The following is a 24,875-nucleotide window of genomic DNA, read 5'->3' on the forward strand; positions in this document are numbered from 1 at the left end:
GGAAATTTTATTTTATTTTTCTCAATTAAATCATGTCAAGGAAATTAAGGAAATTTTATTGTAATTAAATTTCCTAATTTGCCTAGGCCAAGGAATATAAAAGAAGGGGTGAGGGTGCCTTCATGAGTGACAACCTCTATTATTTCTCTCCCTCTTTTTGTTCCTTGGTGTGGCCGGCCATCCTTTCCCTCTCTTCCTCTTGTGGTGGCCGAACCTCTCTCTTCCCTTGGAGCTCTTGTAGTGGCCGGATACTACTTGGAGAAGAAGAAGAAGGAGGAGAGGAAGCTAGCATCTCTTGGAGCTTGGTTAGTGTTTTGATTTTCTTCCTTGGTGAAGCTTCTTTCTTTGTTGCCGAACCTAGCTAGGAGGAGAAGAAGGTGGTTGGTGGTTTCTCATCTCGGAAGATCGTTGCCCACACAACGTCTGAGGTTAGAAGAGAAATACGATAGAAGATCAAGAGGTCTTTCTAGAAGGTATAACTAGTAGTTTTTCCTTTTCCGCATCATACTAGTTATTTATGGAAATAATACCAAATACAAGAGGCTTACGTTCTAGTATTTCGAATATGTTTTTCGATGTTGTGTTCTTTTGTTTCATTTATCCTTGTGATTTGATTGTTCTTTTCGGTTAACCTAAAGTTATTTTAGGAAATTAAATATTAGCTTTCTATAAAAGGTTTTGTCTAGTCGGTGGTGGTTGCTCCCATATCCAAGAAGGCCATGTGCCTCGCCACGTCAGTACTGGGAACCAATTATGGAAATTAATATTTAATGGAATTAATAACTTAAGGTGATTTGGGTTGAACGTGTTAAGTTCTGCAAGAGACCCAAGTCAAAACCTAAAAGAACAAATAGATTAAGTTTTGGATTAAACGTGTTAAGTTCCGCAGGCGATCCAAAATTTAATTTAAAAGAATACATGGTAGCTAGGAAAAGGTTCAGACCTTTGTACAAAAATTTTGTACAGTGGAACCTCTAGGTTTTCCGAGTAGCAACCAACACTGTGTAGGTCTGCTCTCATAGCTAAGATCCTCCAGAATCTGCACTGACTGAGGCTCAATCACTTGGCTAGGGTCATGGAGACACTTCTTTAGCATGGAGACATGAAATACATTATGTATTGCTAACATGTCTTGTGGTAAGTCTAGCTTGTAAGCTACTTTCCCAATCCTCTCTATGATCAGGTAAGGTCCTACATAGCGAGGACTTAATTTTACCTTCTTGCCAAATCTCATCACTCCCTTCATCGGAGCAACCTTGAGAAAAACTGAATCCCCTACTTGGAATTCCAGTGGCCTACGGTGTGTGTCAGCATAGCTCTTCTGTTTACTCTGGGCAGTCTCAATCCTCTGTCTGATCTTCTGGATAGCCTGAGTGGTCTCATCTATCATCTCTGTCTGGATGGCCAGTGTCGGGTTTTTCGGGCCCCGAAAATCGCTTTTCTGCGTCCCGGAAACCCCGAAACTCCCTAGCCAACGGATCCGTGCGAAGAGTATAGAACAAAATTTTACATGTACGAGTTTACTAACTAGATCTACACTTAGATCTACATGTTTAGAAGATTACCCTTTATGCATGCCCTTTTCGAATCCCGCTCGTCCAAGGAAGTGCCGGATTTCAAGATTGTCAACGTAGACAATCCTCTAGAAGTATCCACACGAACAAGATGTGTTCTCTAACACACAAGGATGGAGAAGAGAACACCACAAGTGTGCTAGCACTTCTTGATGCTCTCGGATGGGATTGGAAGAAGAAGAAAAGAAAAGAAGAGAACACACTCCTCTAAAAAATCTCTATGTGACTTTCACTAACCTTTCTTCATGGATTAGACTCACTCTCCTTTCTTCTCCCTTGCTTGAAACCCACGACCAAGAGAAGAGAAGGAGCAAAAAGAGAGCTTGAGGAAGAAGATGATGTGAATGTGAGTGAATGAAAAATTCATTCTCATTCAAAACCAAAAAGGTAACCCCCATTCTCATTAAATGTAGCCATTAAAGAGAATAGATTTGTAACCCCCATGAGGTGGCATAAAGTCAAGTCAAACTTGACTCTTCATCTTCCTCTCAAGTCAAGTCAAACTTGACTTAATCTCTCTCATGGTTGATCTAATCCAACCATTTAATTCAAGCCAATTTAATATAATGAATCAAATTCATTTAATTAAATTGATTCAATGAGTCATAATCTAAATTAGACTCATTGAACACATGAATCAACTTGAGTCCAACTCAATTAGCCCAATTAGGATTACTCTTAATCCAATTTGATTCATCAAATGAATCTAATCCTCGTGGTTCATCATATGAACCTAAACCCCATCTAATTGTCCTTAGTGTGTGACCCTATAGGTTCTTGTAACGTTGGCAATGCCCCTAAGCCCATTTAGGAGCATAAGTAATGAGCGGTATCTAGCAATACATCATTACTACCCAAGTTACAAGAATGTTGAGATCCAACATCACCTTGTGACTACTAATTGTGAGTCCTCACTAAATATGACAAGTGTCCTTCTATCCTAGACATCTAGATTGATCAATGTGAGGCATAGACCGTGTCATCCTCTGATCAATCTAAATCCTGAACTCCAAGTAGACTCACTAAATCAAATGAGCTCAGTATCTCATATTGACTCATTTGGGCATGGCCATGCACTTCGTGGTCTCACTCTATCAAGAATACTGATGTCTCTCTCGTCATATAGGAGGGATAGATCCCATCTACATCACTCACATCCCTCCGCATAATTTGTTACATACCCAGTAATCGCCTTTATAGTCCACCCAGTTACGGGTGACGTTTGACGAAACCAAAGTACATAACTCCTTATGTAGGGAACCATGGTGACTTCAGGTCTAAGGACTAGTAGTCATACTAATAGCCACATGAGAAAGTATATGACACTCATATAACGATCCATGATACTTTCTCATGGCGGGTCATTCAGTATACATTCTCTAATGCATACCCATGTATCAACTTGATATCTCTATATCCATGACTTGTGAGATCAAGTCATCGAGTTGACCTACATGCTAGTCTTATTGCATTAACATTGCCCCTGAATGTTAATACTCGACTAGGAATGATTAAGAGTAGTGTTCCCTATATCATCTCACTATCGGTTCAACTAACCGATTGATATAGGTGAGAACCTTCTACTCAAGAACGCTATTATACTTAGATTATTTGGTGCCAATACAAGTAAGTATAATAACCAAAACAAATGCCTTTTATTTATATAGAATATGATACAACAAGTCCATAATACAATCATCAAATGATTGGCTCTAGGGCTCTAGCTAACAATCTCCCACTAGCACTAGTGCCAATCAGTGTAGGCTCTAAGCCCCAATGACCTAGTGTGACCATCATGCTTCCTCTGTGCCAAAGCCTTGGTCAAGGGATCTGCGATGTTAGCCTCGGTGGGCACTCTACAAATCTTCACATCTCCTCTCTCGATAATCACTCGAATGAGATGGAAGCGCCATAGTATGTGTTTGGTCCGCTGGTGTGAGCGAGGTTCCTTCGCCTGTGCTATAGCTCCATTGTTGTAACAATAGAGCTCAATAGGGTCAGCAATGCTAGGAACCACCCCAAGTTCAGTGACGAACTTGCGAATCCAAACTGCCTCCTTTGCTGCCTCTGATGCAGCAATATACTCGGCCTCTGTCGTAGAATCAGCTACTGTGTCCTGCTTCGAACTCTTCCAGCTCACTGTACCACCATTTATGCAAAACACGAACCCTGACTGCGATCGATAATCATCCTTGTCGATTTTGAAGCTAGCATCACTGTAACCCTTTACAGCTAGCTCATCATCGCCTCCATATATCAAGAAATATTCTTTAGTCCTTCTTAAGTACTTAAGAATATTCTTGATCGCTATCCAGTGACTTTCACCTGGATCTGACTAGTATCTGCTCATCATGCTCAAAGCATACAAGACATCAGGTTGAGTACATAGCATGGCGTACATGATAGATCCTATGGCTGAAGCATAAGGGATCTGATCCATGTGGTCTCTCTCCTCTCTAGAAGAGGGACCTTGAGTCTTCGAAAGACTCACGCCATGTGACATCGGCAGAAACCCCTTCTTGGAGTTCTGCATGGCAAACCGAAGGAGTACCTTGTCAATGTATGTACTCTGACTTAGGCCAAGCAATCTCTTAGATCTATCTCTATAGATCTGTATCCCTAAAATGTGGGATGCCTCACCTAAGTCCTTCATTGAGAAACATGTCCCTAGCCAAGTCTTGACAGACTGTAGCAAAGGGATGTCTTTCCCAATGAGTAGTATGTCATCCACATACAATATGAGGAAGACAACTATGTCCCCTATAGCCTTCTTGTAGACACAAGGTTCATCTTCGTTCTTGATGAAACCAAACTATTTGATTACATCATCTAATCGAAGATTCCAGCTCCGAGAAACTTGCTTTAGTCCATAAATGGACCTATGCAGCTTGCATACTCTGCTAGTATGCTGTGGATCTACAAAACCCTCAGGTTGTGTCATGTACACATCCTCGAGTAGGTTTCCATTCAAAAACACGGTTTTGACATCCATCTGCCAGATCTCGTAATCGTGGTAAGCTGCAATAGCAAGCATGATCTGAATGGACTTAAACATCGCTACTAGTGAAAAGGTTTCATCATGGTCAATACCATGAATCTGCTTGAAACCTTTAGCTACCAAGCGACCCTTATAGATAAGTCCATCCATGTCAATCTTTCTCTTAAAGACCTACTTACACCCTATGGGTTTTACCCCTTCAGGTGGATCAACCAAAGTCCATACTTGGTTGGTGTACATGGATTCCATTTCGGATCTCATGGCTTCTAGCCATTTCTCAGAATCTGGTCTCATCACAGCTTCTTGATAGGTGGTAGGCTCATCCTCTATGAGGACAACATCATCATGGTCAGACAAGAGAAATGAGTATCTCTCAGGCTGACGACGTACCCTATCAGACCTGTGAAGAGGTATGTCTACTTGAACTGGTTGTTGTTCCTCAACTCTTTGTGGAACAACATCATCCACAACACTTTGTGGTTCCAGTTCAACTTCCATCGAGGCTTCAGTGCTAGGATCCGCATCTTGAACTTCTTCAAGATCGAATGTACTCCCACTAGTCTTTCTTGAAACAAAGTCCCTTTCTAGAAAGACTCCAGTCTTTGCCACAACTATCTTGTGCTGACTGGGAATGTAGAAGTAATATCCCTTAGTTTCCTTGGGATATCCTATAAAGTAGCACTTATCGGATTTGGGTCCTAATTTATCTGAGACTTGAGGTCTAACGTAAGCCTCACAACCCCAAATTCTCATAAAAGACACCTGGGCATCTCTCCCAGACCATATCCTATATGGTGTCTTTATCACGACCTTGGATGGGACTCGGTTGAGTATAAAAGCTGCCGTGTCTAGAGCATAGCCCTAAAGGAATGTCGGAAGATCTGTGTGACTCATCATAAACCGTACCATATCTAATAAGGTACGATTCCTCCTTTCGGATACACCATTCCACTGTGGTGTTCCAGGAGGAGTGAGTTGGGATAGAATCCCACACTCAGCTAGATAGTCACGAAACTCATGGCTAAGGTATTCTCCACCTCGATCTGATCGAAGTATCTTAATACTCTTGCCAAGCTGGTTCTGTACTTCATTCTTGAATTCTTTGAACTTTTCAAAGGATTCAGACTTATGTGTCATCAAGTACACATAACCATATCTACTGAAGTCATCAGTAAATGTGATGAAGTACCTATAACCGCCTCTAGCAGCAACATTGAAAGGGCCACATACATCACTATGTATAAGTCCTAACAAATCAGTCGCTCTTTCGCTGTGCCCACTAAAGGGAGTCTTGGTCATCTTGCCTAGTAGGCATGACTCGCACGTCTCATAAGATTCAAAATCAAATGAGTCCAGCAAACCATCCTTATGGAGCTGGGATAAGCGCTTGTCATTTATATAACCTAAGCGACAGTGCCAGAGATAGGTTTGGTTCAGGTCATTTGACTTGAACCTCTTGGTATTTATGTTATAGATAGGGTTTTCAAGGTCTAGAATATAGAGTCCGTTTATCAGAGGTGCACTACAATAGAACATATCGTTTAAATAGACGGAACAATATTTGTTCTTTATTATAAACGAGAAACCTTTCTTGTCCAAACAAGAAACTGAAATTATGTTCTTAGTCAAGGCAGGCACATAAAAACAATCATCTAATTCTAGTACAAGCCCAGAGGGCAGAGATAGATGATAAGTTCCTACAGCAACAGCAGCAACCCGTGCTCCATTGCCTACTCGTAGGTTTATCTCACCCTTCATCAATGCCCTGCTATTTCTCAGCGCTTGTACATTAGTACAAATGTGCGAAGCATATCCGGTATCTATTACCCACGATGAAGAAATAGAGAAGTTGACTTCTATAACATGTATACCTGAAGTAGAAATCTTATTTCACTTCTTCTTAAGATCTTCCAGGTATTCTTTGGAGTTCCTCTTCCAGTGCCTTTCTTGTCCTTGATATAGGTGACAAAGATGTTCAACCATATTGTAAGCGCGCATCAACTCATGTTGCTTCTGAAGCTCAGAGTTCTTGGTCGCGAGCATAAAATAGGACACATCTAATGCGTCATCTTGATGCTTCTTGTAAGCATCTCGGTCTGCTCACGTGGCAGTGGCAGGAGGAGCCTCCGGGATGGGCTGCTCCAGAACGTACAGTTTACGTTCTTGGGTAAGAACTATTCTCAGATTCCTGTTCCAGTCCAGGAAATTTGCTCCGTTGAGCTTGTCCTTCTTAAGGACAGAACGCAGAGAGAAGATGTTCGTGTTTGACGTCATGACAATTCTACAACAGAAAAATGTAGAAAATAAATATCATATTCTTTAAATCATTTAATTAGGCCTTTAACTAAATGATGCTCCCACTGAATTCTAAAATTCATGTGGGACAAGACCCATATCATACTAACCCTTGAGTTAGCTTTGGCTAATACGCCCAAGACTTAGTATGATCGGTAGGTAACTAATTACCAATTACATCTCTATGCAACTCTTGTTTATAGGATCAAAATCCGCATTTATATTAAAACTCGATTTAGCTTTGGCTAATACGCCCAAGAGTTAATATAAACGTGATTTTGACCTATCTACCAACCATTGGATAATGCCTATAGTTAAACTCGATCTAATTGAATTAACTAGTTACTCAATCTAATTGAGTTGTACTCACCCATGCATTGATAGGCGGGACCAAGATTGTCCCTCCGTATCCTACCAAGATAGTATGTGTTGCTCAGCTTTGGCAGATTCAACAACAACATACGATCGAGGTAGTGGTAGGTATCACGGCATGGTAGGCATTACGAGTTATCGCGATTTAGATCTAATCTAAACGATGATGCGTATCATATACTCGATAGATCTAATTGTTGGTTGCTACTCGGAAAACCTAATTGTTCCACTGTACAAAAATTTTGTACAAAGGTCTGAACCTTTTTCCTAGCTACCATGTGTTCTTTTAAATTAAACTTGGATCGCCTACGGAACTTAACACGTTTGATCCAAATTTAATCTATTTGTTCTTTTAGGTTTTGACTTGGATCTCCTGCGGAACTTAACACGTTCGATCCAAATCACCTAGATTATTAATTCCATTAAATATTAATTTCCATAATTGGTTCCCAGTACCGACGTGGCGAGGCACATGACCTTCTTGGATATGGGAGCAACCACCACCGACTAGACAAAACCTTTTAAGAAAAGCTAATATTTAATTTCCTAAAATAACTTTAGGTCAACCGAAAAGAACAATCAAATCACAAGGAAAAGAAAAACAAAAGAACATTACATCGAAAACAAATTCGAAACACTAAAATCGTATGCCTCTTGTATTTGGTATTATTTCCAAAAATAACTATTATGATGCGAAAAGGAAAAATACTAGTTATACCTTCTAGAAAGACCTCTTGATCTTCTACCGTATTCCTCTTCAAACCTCGGACGTTGTGTGGGCAACGATCTTCCAAGATGAGAAACCACCAAAGCACCTTCTTCTCCTCCTTGCTAGGTTTGGCCAAATCAAAAGCTTCACCAAGGATGAAGAAAAAACACCAACCAAACTCCAAGGGATGAAAGCTTTCTCTCCTTCTTCTTCTTCTTCTCCAAGTAGTATCCGGCCACCACAAGAGCTCCAAGAAAGAGAGGGTTTCGGCCACCACAAAGAGGAAGAGATGGAGAGAAGATGGCCGGCCACACCACCAAGGAAAAGAGGGAGAGAATAATAAAAGTTGTGTCTCTTGAGGGCACCCCAACCCCCTCTTTTATATTCCTTAGCTTTGACAAATAAGGAAATTTAATTATAATAAAATTTCCTTAACTTTCCTTGATAACAATTAATTAAGAAAAATTAAATAAAAATTTCCTAATCAATTGTATATGGCCGGCCACATCAACAAGACCAAACAAAATAATTTCAATCACCAATTAAAATTCCTTATTTGTCTTCAGAAATTTTAAAAAAAAATAAAATTTCCTTTTAAAATCCCTTCATGGTTGATAAAAAGAAATTTCTATAATTTTAATTATTCTACATGTGAATAATTTATAAAGAAGAAAAATAAAATATCTTTCCAATCTACAAATAAGGAAAGAGATCTAATCTCTTTCTTTAATCTTTTGTAGATCCTTTTAAAAGAGATATTTTAATTTTTAATCTCTCCAATAAATTATATCTTTCACATAAGAAATATTTAAAATTAAAATTTTCTTTTAATTTAATGGGGGCCGGCCACCTAAGCTTGGGTTCAAGCTAGGGTCGGCCACCCATGAATCAAGGCTTGGCCGGCCCTAGCTTGAACCACAAGCTAGCTTGGCCGGCCCCTATATCATGGGTATGAAGGTGGGTATAGGTGGGTATAGTACTATATAAATTAGAGGCTATGATAGGGACCGAGAGGATGAATTGGTTTTGGTCTCCCGATAAAATTAAGCATCCCGTGTTCGCCCTAAACACACAACTTAATTTTATCAATAATAATTCATTCCACTAGAGAACTATTATTGAACTACCGCACCAATCCCAAATTATATTTTTGGGCTCCTTCTTATTATGAGTGTGTTAGCTCCCTGTGTTTAAGATGTCGAATGCCCACTAATTAAGTGAGTTACTGACAACTCATTTAATTAATATCTTAATCCAAGAATAGTACCACTCAACCTTATCGTCATGTCGGACTAAGTCCACCTGCAGGATTTAACATGACAATCTTTATGAGCTCATCTTGGGGACATTATCAACCTAGATTACTAGGACACAGTTTCCTTCTATAATCAACAACACACAGTATAAGTGATATTATTTCCCAACTTATCGGGCTTATTGATTCATCGAACTAAATCTCACCCATTGATAAATTAAAGAAATAAATATCAAATATATGTGCTTGTTATTATATTAGAATTAAGAGCACACACTTCCATAATAACTAAGGTATTTGTTCCTTTATAAAGTCAGTATAAAAGAAACAACCTCAAATGGTCCTACTCAATACACTCTAAGTGTACTAGTGTAATTATATAGTTAAGATAAACTAATTCCTAATTATACTACGACCTTCCAATGGTTTGTTCCTTTCTATTTTAGTCATGAGCTACTGTTTATAATTTATAAGGTACTGATAACATCCTCTTCTGTATGTGGCACCACATACTATGTTATCTAAAATATAAATTAATTGAACAACTACAACTAATGTAGATGATTTGACCAAATGTGATTCTTTATTCAAAATAAATGTTTACAAAAGCTTAGGCTTTCAGTATACACTCTAACAATCTCCCACTTATACTAATGACTAAGCTGCCATATCTTCTGCCATACATCTGATTCTCATTCCCTCCACATGCCGATCAAAAGCTTTTGTCAGAAGGGCCTTAGTGAAAGGATCTGCCAGGTTATCTGCTGATGCAATCTTGGCAATGACAACTTCTCCTCGCTTCACGATATCTCGTATCAGGTGGTACTTGCGCTCTATATGTTTACTTCCTTATGGGCTCGTGGTTCCTTCGAGTTTGCAACTGCACCGCTATTATCACAATAAATTGTGATGATTTTGGGCAAACCAGGAATCACATCTAAGTCCATTAGAAAGTTCCTGAGCCATACTGCTTCTTTAGCTGCCTCAGAGGCTACTACATACTCAGCTTCCATGGTTGAGTCTGAAACGCATTTCTGCTTAATACTCCTCCATGCAATGGTCCACCTCCTAAAGTAAACACATAGCCTGATGTAGACTTACTGTTGTCCCTATCTGATTAGAAATCTGAATCCGTGTAACCCACAGGGAGCAAATCGTCTGCTTGGTAAACTAGCATATAATCTCTAGTCCTTCTCAGGTACTTTAATATATGCTTTACCGCAGTCCAATGTCCTTGTCCAGGGTTACTCTAATATCTGCTAACCATCCCCACGGTAAAACAGATATCAGGTCTCGTACATAGCATTGCATACATTAGGCTTCCTACAGTCGAAGCATAAGGAACTGCTTTCATGTCCTCTATCTCTTTTGATGTCTTCGGAGACATCTCTTTAGATAGAGCTACTCCATGCCTAAAAGGTAAGAAACCTTTCTTAGAATATTGCATGCTAAAACGAGCAAGGATTGTATCTATGTATGAAGCTGGGACAGACACAACATTCTTTTCTTGCGATACCTTATAACTTTGATCCCAAGAATGTGTGCACAATCTCCTAAGTCCTTCATATCAAATTGTTTTGACAACCATACCCTTACGTCCGATAATACTTTGACATTGTTGCCAATTAACAAAATATCATCTACGTATAGTACAAGAAATACCACCATGTTTCCGTTACACTTCTTATATACACAAGACTCATCTGGACACTGAATAAATCCATATGACTGGATTACTTCATTAAACCGGATGTTCCAAGACCTTGAAGCTTGCTTTAGTCCATAAATGGACCGATTGAGCTTGCACACTAGATGCTCTTTGCCTTTTTCAATAAACCCTTCTGGTTGCTTCATATGGATGTTCTCTTCAAGACTTCCATTAAGGAAGGCTGTCTTGACATCCATTTGCCAAATCTCATAATCCATATGAGCAGCAATGAATAAGAGTATCCGGATAGACTTAAGCATGGCTACCGGTGAAAAGGTTTCCTCATAGTCGATTCTCTCTTTCTGAGTGTACCCTTTCGCAACAAGCCTAGCTTTGAAGGTTTCTACCTTCCCGTCTGTCCCTCTTTTCCTTTTGTAGATCCACTTGCATTCAACGTCTTTTACACCATCAGGTGGTTCTACAAGCTCCCAGACCTTATTAGAGTACATAGACTCTATTTCAGAATTCATTGCCTTTTGCCAAGATGCTGCATCTATATCTTGGAGTGCTTCGTCATATGTTCGGGGATCAGGTTCATGTTTACCCGGGATCAAGTCCGAAGACTCTCCCAAAAACATGAATCTTTCAGGCTGCCTTACAACCCTCCCACTACGACGAGGCACTGTCTGTGGTTGTGTATCATGTGTGACACGTGTTGCAGTCTCTTGTGGTACTTCATTTTGTACTGTTGGTACTGAAGTAGACGTATCCTCTCTAAGTTCTTCTAAAATAACTTTACTACTGGGCTTGTGATCCATTATATAGTCTTCTTCTAAAAACTGGGCATTGGTGCTAACAATGACCTTCTGGTCTTTAGGACTATAAAATAAACCACCTTTCGTTCCTTTGGGATACCCCACAAACACGCGAACTTTTGTATGAGATTCCAACTTATCAGCATCTGGTTTCAGCACATGTACTGGACTACCCCAAATCCGAATATGTCTTAGACTGGGCTTTCGCCCATTCCACAATTCTGTGGGAGTAGAAGAAACTGATTTAGAAGGTACTAAGTTCAGAATGTACACTGCTGTTTCCAGAGCGTATCCCCAAAACGAATTTGGTAATTCTGAATAACTCATCATCGATCTAACCATCTCCATAAGAGTCCTATTCCTTCGTTCTTCCACACCATTCTGTTGGGGTGTACCGGGTGAAGACAGTTGGGATTGAATCTCGGCCTCTGATAAGTAATTCCTAAACTCTCCTAAGAGGTATTCGCCACCACAATCAGACCGTAGTGTCTTGATACTTTTACCTAGTCATTTCTCCACATCAGCCTTGTATTCTTTGAACTTATCAAAGCACTTGGACTTGCGTCGCATTAGGTAAATGTATCCGTATCTTGAATAATCATCTATGAAAGAGACAAAATATTCAAAACCACCTCTTGCCTGGACAGACATAGGACCACACAAATCAGAATGAACCAATTCTAACACTTCTTTAGCTCTATACCCCTTGGCCTTGAAAGGCCTTTTGGTCATTTTACCTTCCAAGCAAGAATCACAAGTTGGAAAATTTTCCAACTCTAATGAACTCAAAAGTCCATCGGCTATAAGCCTCTGAATCCTACTTAAGTTAATATGACCAAGCCTTAGATGCCAAAGATATGCTTGGTTCATTTCTGAAGGTTCTTTTCTCTTATTAGAGTTAGAAGATGAGTTATAAATTTCCATGTTTTGCTTTGTGGGAGAAATTAGATTTAAAATATACAAATTGCCAACTAATGCACCAGAACAGATAATCACTTTATTTCTCTTAATAACTACATCGTTACTAAATGAAACTGAATATCCATCCAAAAATAGTTTAGAAACTGAAATTAAATTCTTTCTAAAACTGGGTACATAAAGATAATTTCTTAAAATCAAATTTATATTTCTATTAAAAGATAAGTAGACATCTCCCACTGCAACAGCCGCCACCTTAGTAGCATTGCCCATGTAGACGGTAATCTCTCCTTCAGATAGTCGTCGGGTTTCCTGGAACCCCTGCAAGGAATTGCAGACATGATCAGTGACTCCCGTATCTACACACCAGGTGCTGGTAGATAACACCGCTAAACATGTTTCAACAACTAGAGCATGAGATATACCTTTGTTGTTCTGATTCCTACGAGGACAGTTCGCCTTCCAATGCCCTGACTGCTGGCTTCTTCACTCCAGCTTTAGGTCCTGTACTATGAGATTTATTCACTTTCTTTGCTGAACCAACTTGTTTCTTCTTCTTATTTCCTTTCGGTTTAGAAGTAGAACCATTTTCAGCATAGTGAATATGAGAATTATGACGAAACAAACCTTCTGCTGCCTGAAGTTCTGTCAGTAGTTCCGCCAATGAATATACCCTTTTGTTCATATTGTAATTCAGGCGGAATTGCTCAAAACTTCTAGGTAGTGTTTGGAGGATCATATCGATCTGGGTTTCCCCATCAATTTCTCCTCCAAGGATCTGTATTTCGTTCAGATAAGCCATCATCTTTAGGATATGATCCCTCACAGGAGTACCCTCTTGCATGGTGGTTGTCATTATCTTTCTCATGGCTTCTTGCCTAGAAGCCCGATCCTGATGACCAAAGAGTTCCTTGAGATTGTTCATAATATCATAAGCTATTGGTAAATCTTGATGCTGATGTTGTAATACATTTGACATTGAAGCCAAAATATAACACCGCGCCATCTCATCTTCCTTTACCCATTTCCTATGATATTCAATCTCCTCTTGGGTAGATTCATCAATGAGTGCATCAGGACAAGGCTCAGTCAGTACAATCTTATAGCTTTCAGCAGTAAGAACAATGTCCAGGTTCCTTTTCCAATCTATGTAGTTAGGATCAGTAAGTCTATTCTGTTGTAGTATGATGGACAGTGGGTTGAAAGTCATCCTAAGAATCACAAATAACTTTTGGTCAGAACTCTAAATTTAGAATAATATTGATTCCTCAAACAATACTATTTTAAATTAACCAACACCTCAAAACACCGCGAATATTGTATGCCACGATAGTGTGGACGTATACAAATTCAGCATTTGTAAAAGGAGGGTTTTAACCCATTAATTTTATTATCTTGTCAACCTAACTTTTTAACAAATAAAATTAATAGTTGGTATCCTTTGGCCACACAAATAATAGCAGTGACTCCGATGGGGAGGATACTATTAGATGTGCCTAAGTGTATACCATTACTTGACACTAAGTCCATTAATAAGATTGTGCCCCTTCCGATGGGGAAGATCACACGCTCTTAATTAATTTCCTATAGTCATCCTAAATGGAAGTTTGTTCTAGTGATCCACAAACAAGCTCATCCGATATGGAGGAAGACACTCAGAGCCAACGCGCAAGCTTGTTTGCATCACTTACAAACCAGTAATGGAGATCGTGGAATTTATTTAAAATCCCTCTCCCACTTAGTTATTTATAAATGAGGAATTTTAACTATGTTAGCCTACTAAATATGTATACTAACATGCACACATAGCACAATATAAAAGCAATAAATAGAAAATCTAATTTTCAACTATTATGGCTTTTATCTATAGTTGTCCTCCGTGTGTTGTCATCACAAGGTGCTGCCATATTTGGCCACCGCCACCGGGTCTAGCTGTCGCATCCATCTTGCTCATTGTTCCACTGCGCCTCTGGTCCTCAAAAAGGTTCCACGCCTTGCAAGATTCGATCCGCGACATAAATAGAATTTTACATTTTTTGATCCTATATTCCTCGAAGGAATGTACATGTAAACTAGATCGAACATAAAATTAAAATTTACATTCATCGATCCTATATTCCATAAAAGGAATGTACCTGTAACTAGATCAAAAATAAAATCCTAATAAAAACTAAATACAACTCCTACTGTATTTTATAATACAATCATGCACACACATATAAATGTCCTTGACATGTCCAAGGGTCCAATCACACACATAATAACTAAAAGCCATAATAGTTGGATCCTGCATCCATAAAGTAGCACATCCTACTATTAGTATGCCTAAATTATGTAGGACATGTGCATAATTAAACTAATACCAAATACACAGATGTAAAACCCTAGATCTGATACCAATTGTTGGTTGCTACTCGAAAAATCTAATGGTTCCACTGTACAAAAATTTTGTACAAAGGTCTGAACCTTTTTCCTAGCCACCATGTGTTCTTTTAAATTAAACTTGGATCGCATACGGAACTTAACACGTTTGATCCAAATTTAATCTATTTGTTCTTTTAGGTTTTGACTTGGATCTCCTGCGGAACTTAACACGTTCGATCCAAATCACCTAGGTTATTAATTCCATTAAATATTAATTTCCATAATTGGTTCCCAGTACTGACGTGGCGAGGCACATGACCTTCTTGGATATGGGAGCAACCACCACCGACTAGAAAAAACCTTTTAAGGAAAGCTAATATTTAATTTCCTAAAATAACTTTAGGTCAACCGAAAAGAACAATCAAATCACAAGGAAAAGAAAAACAAAAGAACATTACATCGAAAACAAATTCGAAACACTAAAATCGTATGCCTCTTGTATTTGGTATTATTTCCAAAAATAACTAGTATGCTGCGGAAAGGATAAATACTAGTTATACCTTCTAGAAAGACCTCTTGATCTTCTACCATATTCCTCTTCTAACCTCGGACGTTGTGTGGGCAACAATCTTCCAAGATGAGAAACCACCAAAGCACCTTCTTCTCCTCCTTGCTAGGTTTGGCCAAATCAAAAGCTTCACCAAGGATGAAGAAAAAACACCAACCAAACTCCAAGGGATGAAAGCTTTCTCTCCTTCTTCTTCTTCTTCTCCAAGTAGTATCCGGCCACCACAGGAGCTCCAAGCAAGAGAGGGTTTTGGCCACCACAAAGAGGAAGAGATGGAGAGAAGATGGACGGCCACAACACCAAGGAAAAGAGGGAGAGAATAATAAAAGTTGTGTCTCTTGAGGGCACCCCAACCCCCTCTTTTATATTCCTTAGATTTGGCAAATAAGGAAATTTAATTATAATAAAATTTCCTTAACTTTCCTTGATAACAATTAATTAAGAAAAATTAAATAAAAATTTCCTTATCAATTGTATATGGCCGGCCACATCAACAAGACCAAACAAAGTAATTTCAATCACCAATTAAAATTCCTTATTTGTCTTCGGAAATTTTAAAAAAATAAAATTTCCTTTTAAAATCCCTTCATGGTTGATAAAAAGAAATTTCTATAATTTTAATTATTCTACATGTGAATAATTTATAAAGAAGAAAAATAAAATATCTTTCCAATCTACAAATAAGGAAAGAGATCTAATCTCTTTCTTTAATCTTTTGTAGATCCTTTTAAAAGAGATATTTTAATTTTTAATCTCTCCAATAAATTATATCTTTCACATAAGAAATATTTAAAATTAAAATTCCTTTTAATTTAATGGGGGCCGGCCACCTAAGCTTGGGTTCAAGCTAGGGTCGGCCACCCATGAATCAAGGCTTGGCCGACCCTAGCTTGAACCACAAGCTAGCTTGGCCGACCCCTATATCATGGGTATGAAGGTGGGTATAGGTGGATATAGTACTCTATAAATAAGAGGCTACGATAGGGACCGAGAGAAGGAATTGGTTTTGGTCTCCCGATAAAATTAAGCATCCCGTGTTTGCCCCGAACACACAACTTAATTTTATCAATAATAATTCATTCCACTAGAGAACTATTATTGAATTACCGCACCAATCCCAAATTACATTTTTGGGCTCCTTCTTATTATGAGTGTGTTAGTCTCCCTGTGTTTATGATGTCGAATGTCCACTAATTAAGTGATTTACTGACAACTCATTTAATTAATATCTTAATCCAAGAATAGTACCATTCAACCTTATCGTCATGTCAGACTAAGTCCACCTGTAGGATTTAACATGACAATCTTTATGAGCTCATCTTGGGGACATTATCAACCTAGATTACTAGGACACAATTTCCTTCTATAATCAACAACACACACTATAAGTGATATCATTTCCCAACTTATCAGGCTTATTGATTCATCGAACTAAATCTCACCCATTGATAAATTAAAGAAATAAATATCAAATATATGTGCTTGTTATTATATTAGGATTAAGAGTACACACTTCCATAATAACTAAGGTATTTGTTCCGTTATAAAGTTAGTATAAAAGAAACAACCTCAAATGGTCCTACTCAATACACTCTAAGTGTACTAGTGTAATTATATAGTTAAGATAAACTAATTCCTAATTACACTACGACCTTCCAATGGTTTGCTCCTTTCTATTTTAGTCGTGAGCTACTGTTTATAATTTATAAGGTACTGATAACATCCTCTTCTGTATGTGGCACCACATACTATGTTATCTACAATATAAATTAATTGAACAACTACAACTAATGTAGATGATTTGACCAAATGTGATTCTTTATTCAAAATAAATGTTTACAAAAGCTTAGGCTTTCAGTATACACTCTAACAATCTCCCACTTATACTAATGACTAAGCTGTCATATCTTCTGTCTTACATCTGATTCCCATTCCCTCCACATGGCGATCGAAAGCTTTTGCCGGAAGGGCCTTAGTGAAAGGATCTGCCAGCTTATCTGCTGATGTAATCTTGGCGATGACAACTTCTCCTCGCTTCACGATATCTCGTATCAGGTGGTACTTGCGCTCTATATGTTTACTTCCTTATGGGCTCGTGGTTCCTTCGAGTTTGCAACTGCACCGCTATTATCACAATAAATTGTGATGATTTTGGGCAAACCAGGAATCACATCTAAGTCCATTAGAAAGTTCCTGAGCCATACTTCTTCTTTAGCTGCCTCAGAGGCTGCTACATACTCAGCTTCCATGGTTGAATCTAAAACGCATTTCTGCTTAATACTCCTCCATGCAATGACTCCACCTCCTAAAGTAAACACATAGCCTGATGTAGACTTACTGTTGTCCCTATCTGATTGGAAATCTGAATCCGTGTAACCCACAGGGAGCAAATCGTCTGCTTGGTAAAATAGCATATATTCTCTAGTCCTTCTCAGGTACTTTAATATATGCTTTACCGCAGTCCAATGCTTTTGACTCCAGACTACCAGAATCTCTGTTTCACGTCTTGGTACATCTTGGTAGAACCAGGATGCATGGAGTAAGGTGTACTATGAGCTTCTTCTATAATTTTCTTTCTCAATTCCTCATAATTGGGAACACAAAGATGATTCCCCTGATAAAGAATTCCACTATCTGATACTTGAAACTCTGAATTTCCTTCTTCTTGTATCCCTTGCTTGATCTTTTGGATGTCTGGATCTTCACTTTACTTTCTCTGTATATTCTCAAGCAAGGTAGACTCTATGGTCAATGCAGAGAGTTGCCCTTCAATAATTTCAATTCCAAAGTCTGACAACTCCTTCTGCAGTGGCAGGGCTAATGATGATAAAGACATCAGGGATACACTGGATTTTCTGCTTAGTGCATCTGCCACTTTGTTAGCTTTACCTGGGTGGTAGAGGATTTCACAGTCATAGTCTTTGACCAACTCCAGCCACCTGCGCTGTCTCATGTTTAAATCCTTCTAGGTGAAGAAATACTTTAAACTCTGATGGTCTGTGAAGATTCTGCACTAGACTCCATACAAGTAATGTCACCAGAGTTCAGCTCAAGATCATGAGTGGGGTAATTCTTCTCATAATCTTTGAGTTGTCTGGAAGCATAAGCTATCACTTTTCCTTCTTGCATGAGAACAACTCCTAGACCCATCTTGGAGGCATCACTGTAGATGTCAAAACTCTTGTCACTAGCTGGAACAGTCAAAATGAGAGCACTGGTCAGTCTCTTCTTCAGCTCTTAGAAACTCTGCTCACATTTGTCTGACCACTCAAACTTTTTGTTCTTTCTGGTCAAGGCTGTCAGTGGAGAGGCTATCCTGGAAAAGTCCTCCACAAATTTTTCTGTAGTACCCAGCTAAACCAAGGAAGCTTCTGATCTCCCTGGTGTTCTTGGGTCTACTCCAGTTGTTGATCGCTTCTATTTTGCCTGGATCCACTTGGATACCTTCTTTAGAAATTATATGACCTAGAAACGCCACCTGATCTAACCAGAACTCGCACTTTGAGAATTTAGCATATAGTTTCTTCTGCTGTAGGGTCTGCAGTACAATTCTCAAGTGTGTGTCATGCTCCTCTGGGGTCCTTGAATAGACTAGAATGTCATCGATGAATACGATGACAAATTTGTCAAGGTATTCCCTGAACACTCTGTTCATTAAGTCCATGAAGACCGCTGGTGCATTAGTCACACCAAAAGGCATGACTACAAACTCGTAATGTCTGTATCTGGTCCTGAATGTCGTTTTGCGTATATCCCTTTCTTTCACTTTTAGCTGATGGTACCTAGAGCGCAGGTCTATTTTTGAGAATACTGTTGCCCCTCTCAACTGATCAAATAAGTCGTCGATCCTGGGAATGGGGTACTTGTTCTTGATTGTCACTTGATTCAGAGCTCTATAATCTATGCACATCCGCATAGATCCGTCCTTCTTCTTGACAAACAACACAGGAGCTCCCCAAGGTGAGTGACTAGGGCGGATGAAGTCATTATCAAGTAGCTCCTGAAGTTGTTCTTGCAACTCTTTCAGCTCTGCTGGAGACATGCGATACGGAGCTTTTGAAATTGGACCGATACCAGGAACCAATTCAATCTCAAACTCCACTTCTCTGTTGGGAGGCAGTCCAGGTAGCTCTTCTGGAAATACTTCTGGATACTCGCATACTACCCGAACATCCTCCTGCTTGAGTCCTTTCTGTTCTTCTGCATTTACTATGTATGCAAGAAAACCAGCACACCCTTTAGCTAACATCTGGTGAGCTGCTAGAAAAGTGAGAAGTTTCTGGGTCTTCTTCCTTGGCACTCCCGTGAATTCAAAAGGTGGTTCACTCTCTGGACTGAAGATTACTTTCCTTCTGCGGCAGTCTACTAAAGCACTATACTTGCTGAGGAAATCCATACCCAAAATGATATCGAAATCTTGTATGGCGAGGACTACCAGGCTAACATATAGTTCTCGGTCTGCAATTCTGACCGGTACAGCTCGAAGCCATGACTTCCCCAGAAGGTAGGGTTGTCAGGAACTTGGAGTTCATGCTTTCTGTAGGTACCTGTAATTTACTGGCAAAGGGTACTGATACGAAAGAATGGGTCGCCCCAGTATCAAATAGTACAGTAGCTAAATGCTGAAAAATAACTACTTGACCTGTTACAACCATGAAAGCACTAGCAGCTTCCTCCTTGGTGAGGGAGAATACTCTGGCACTATCAAAGGCTAGAACTGGTGGAGCTTCTAACCTTCCCTGACTGATATAGGGTCCCTCTAGTGCTGCTTCCATGTGATATAACTGTGCAGGCTTGCCTCCATATTGCACTGGCTGTGGCTGAGGTGCTTTGAGCTTGTTAGGGCATTCTTTAACCATGTGTCCTTCCTTACCACAGGAATAACATCCAGTCTTACCCAAAAGACAGGCTCCTGGATGTGTTCTCCCACATTTGGGACAAGGAGGGAACTTGGCCTACTTGTTTGTTGGTCCTCCCTTCTGGATACTTCCTGAGTTCCACTGCTTTCTTTTACTACCCTTACCTTTCCAGTTCTATTTACTTGACTAGGATTTCTGACTCCCCACTGTCTTGTCCTCTATCTTCTCTGGCTTTTGCTGCGCTCGTTGTACTTTGATGTCGTTCAGGTAGTGCTCAGTAATTAATGCCCTACTGATCAACTCTTCACCAGTCTGGGGTCGGTGAGCTCCACTACTCACATTCAGTGTTATCTGTGGTCTCAGCATTCTGAGCATCAGTCTGACTCGTTCCTTCTCTGTACTTACTGTTGCTTGCTACTCGGAAAGCCTAGAGGTTCCACTGTACAAAAATTTTGTACAAAGGTCTGAACCTTTTCCTAGCTACCATCTGTTCTTTTAAATTAAATTTTGGATCGCCTGCGGAACTTAACACGTTTGATCCAAAACTTAATATATTTGTTCTTTTAGGTTTTGACTTGGATCTCCTGCGGAACTTAACACGTTCGACCCAAATCACCTTAAGTTATTAATTTCATTAAATATTAATTTCCATAATTGGTTCCCAGTACTGACGTGGCGAGGCACATGGCCTTCTTGGATATGGGAGCAACCACCACCGACTAGACAAAACCTTTTATAGAAATCTAATATTTAATTTCCTAAAATAACTTTAAGTTAACCGAAAAGAGCAATCAAATCACAAGGAAAAGAAAAAACAAAAGAACACAACATCGAAAAACATATTCGAAATACTAGAATCGTAAGCCTCTTGTATTTGGTATTATTTCCATAAATAACTAGCATGATGCGGAAAGAAAAAATACTAGTTATACCTTTTAGAAAGACCTCTTGATCTTCTATCATATTCCTCTTCTAATCTCGGACGTTGTGCGGGCAACGATCTTCCGAGATGAGAATCCACCAAAGCACCTTCTTCTCCTTTCTTCAAGTTTTGGCCAAGCACAAAGCTTCCAAAAGATGAAGATCTTTTTCCACCAACCAAGCTCCAAGGGATACAAGCTTTCTCTCCTTCTTCTTCTTCTTCTCCAAGTAGTATCCGGCCACCACAAGAGCTCCAAGCAAATAGAGAAGGTTCGGCCACCACCAAGAGGAAGAGAGGAAGAGAGGTTGGCCGGCCACAACACCAAGGAAAAGAGGGAGAGAAATAATAGAGGTTGTTCACATGAAGCCTTCTCTACCCCCTCTTTTATAATCCTTGGTCTTGGCAAATAAGGAAAATTAATAAAACCTTCCTTAATTCTTTTGCCATGAAAAAGAAAAATTAATTAAAAATTAATTTCCTTTTTCCAACTTATTTGGCCGGCCACCTACAATCCACAAATCAAGGAAAGTTTTAATTAAAACAAAAATTAAAACTTCCTAATTTGTTTCTAGAAATTTATAAAAATTTCTCCAATAATTTTATCCCTTCATGATTGGTTAATAAAAAGGAAATTTAATAAATTAAAATCTTTCTTTTAAACATGTGGATAAAAAGAAAGTTATCTCTAAAAATTAAAATCTCTTTTAATCTACAAATAAGGAAAGATATCAAATCTTTTCTCAATCTTTTGTAGAAACTAATAAAAGAGAATTATTAATTTTTAAACTTTCTTTTAAATCATGAACATGGTTAAAAAGGAAAGTTTTCTTAAAATTTAAAATCCTCCTTTAATCAACAAATAAGGAAAGATTTCAAATTTTAAACTCTCTTTTAAACATGTAGATGATTTACAAATAAGGAAAGTTTTTACCAAAAATTAAAACCATCCTTTTAATCTACAAATAAGGAAAGAGATTAATCTCTTCTCTTAATCTTTTGTAGAAAGTTATAAAAGAAAATTTTTAATTTTTAAACTCTCTTTTAAAATCATGATATCCACATAAGAAATAATTTTAATAAAAATCCTTTTAATATTCTAGTGGCCGGCCACCTAAGCTTGGGACCCAAGCTTTGGCCGGCCACCTACATGACTCATCCACTTGGTCTTGGCCGTCCCTAGCTTGGGTTCCAAGCTAGCTTGGCCGGCCCCATTGGATGGGTAAGAAGGTGGGTATGCGGTGGGTATAAATCTCTATATACTAGAGGCTACGATAGGGACCGAGAGGAGGAATTGGTTTTGGTCTCCCGATGAAATTAAGCATCCCGTGTTCACCCCGAACACACAACTTAATTTCATCAATAATAATCCATTCCACTAAAGAACTATTATTGAACTACCGCACCAATCCCAAATTACATTTTGGGCTCCTTCTTATTATGAGTGTGTTAGTCTCCCTGTATTTAAGATAACAAATGTCCACTAATTAAGTAAGTTACTGACAACTCACTTAATTAATATCTAGCTCCAAGAGTAGTACCACTCAACTTCATCGTCATGTCGGACTAAGTCCACCTGCAGGGTTTAACATGACAATCCTTATGAGCTCCTCTTGGGGGCATTCTCAACCTAGATCACTAGGACACAGTTTCCTTCTATAGTCAACAATACACACTATAAGTGATATCATTTCCCAACTTATCGGGGTTATTGATTCATCGAACTAAATCTCACCCGTTGATAAATTAAAGAAATAAATATCAAATATATGTGCTTGTTATTATATTAGGATTAAGAGCACACACTTCCATAATAACTGAGGTCTTTGTTTCTTTATAAAGTCAGTATAAAAGAAACGACCTCTAATGGTCCTACTCAATACACTCTAAGTGTACTAGTGTAATTATATAGTTAAGATAAACTAATACCTAATTACACTACGACCTTCCAATGGTTTGTTCCTTTCCATTATGGTCGTGAGCTACTATTTATAATTTATAAGGTACTGATAACATGATCCTCTGTGTGTGACACCACACATCATGTTATCTACAATATAAATAATTGAACAACTACATTTATCATAAATGTAGACATTTGACCAATGTGATTCTTATTTCTAGATAAATGTTTATACCAAAAGCTAGGCTTTTAGTATATACTCTAACAATCTCCCACTTATACTAAAAGACTAAGCTGCCATATCTGCTACCATACATCTGATTCCCAACCCTTCAACATGTCCATCAAAAGCTCTCGCCTTAAGGACCTTAGTGAAAAGATCTATAGGTCATCATCTGATGCATTCTAGGCAGGAACAACTTCTCCTCGTTTATACGATTTCTCGTATTGGGTGGTACTTGCGCTCTATTGTGTTTACTTGCCTTTATAGACTTATGGTTTCTTCGAGTTTGCTACTGCACCAATATTATTACAATAAATTGTAATAATCTTTGGACAAACCAGAAATCATATCTAAGTCTATCTTGAGGTTATTGAGTCATTCAGCTTTTATGGCTACCTCAGAGGCTTGCCATATACTAAACTTCTATGGTGAAGTCCAGAAAAACACCTATGCTTATCACTCTTCCATAGTTATGACTTTACCTCCTAAAGTAAACACAAAACCCCGAGGTTGACTTATTATTGTCCCTATCCGATTGGAAGTCAAAATCTATGCAACCCACAAGGACCAAATTAACTACCTTGTAAGCTAGTATATAATCTCTAGTGCCTCTAAGGTACTTCAATATATGCTTTACTGCAGTCCACTGTCCTTGTCCAGAGTTACTTTGATATCTGCCAACTATGCCCTTGGCAAAACAGATTTCTTATCTCGTGCATAGCATTCATTAGGCTTCCGACAGCCGAAGCATAAAGAACTGCCTTTATTTCCTTTATCTCCTTTGATGTCTACAGAGACATATCTTTAGATAAAGTTACTCCATCCTGAAAAGGTAAGAAACCTTTCTTGGAGTTTTGCATGCTTTAAAACGAGCAAGGATTTTTCCGATGTATGAAGCTTGGGATAAGTAAAATATTCTTTTCTTGCGATCCCTTATTACTTTGATCTCAAGAATATATTCATTCTCCCAAGTCCTTTATATCGAATTATTTGGACAACCATACCCTTACTTCTGACAACATTTTGATATTGTTGCCAACTACCAAAAATGTTATCTACGTATAGTACAAGAAATACCACCACGCTTCCATCACACCTTTTGTATACACAAGACTTATCCGGTTACTAAATAAATCCATATGTGTGGATTACTTTGATAAACTGGATGTTCCAAGACCTTGAAGCTTTGTATCAGTCCATAGACTGATTGAGCTTGCACACAAGATGCTCTTAGCACTTTGCAATGAACCCTTCTGGTTGCTTTATATGGATGCTTTCTTCAAGACTTCCATTAAGGAATGCTGTCTTGACATCCACTTGCCAAATAGATAAAAGAATCCGGATAGACTTAAGCATGGCTACCAGTGAAAAAGGTTTCCTTTTTCATTAAGCCTTGCTTTGAAGGTTTCTACCTTCCTGTCTATCCTTCTTTTTCTATTATAGACCTTTTACACC

This window comes from Zingiber officinale, chromosome 4B (assembly GCF_018446385.1).
Source record: "Zingiber officinale cultivar Zhangliang chromosome 4B, Zo_v1.1, whole genome shotgun sequence".
Taxonomy (NCBI): domain Eukaryota; kingdom Viridiplantae; phylum Streptophyta; class Magnoliopsida; order Zingiberales; family Zingiberaceae; genus Zingiber; species Zingiber officinale.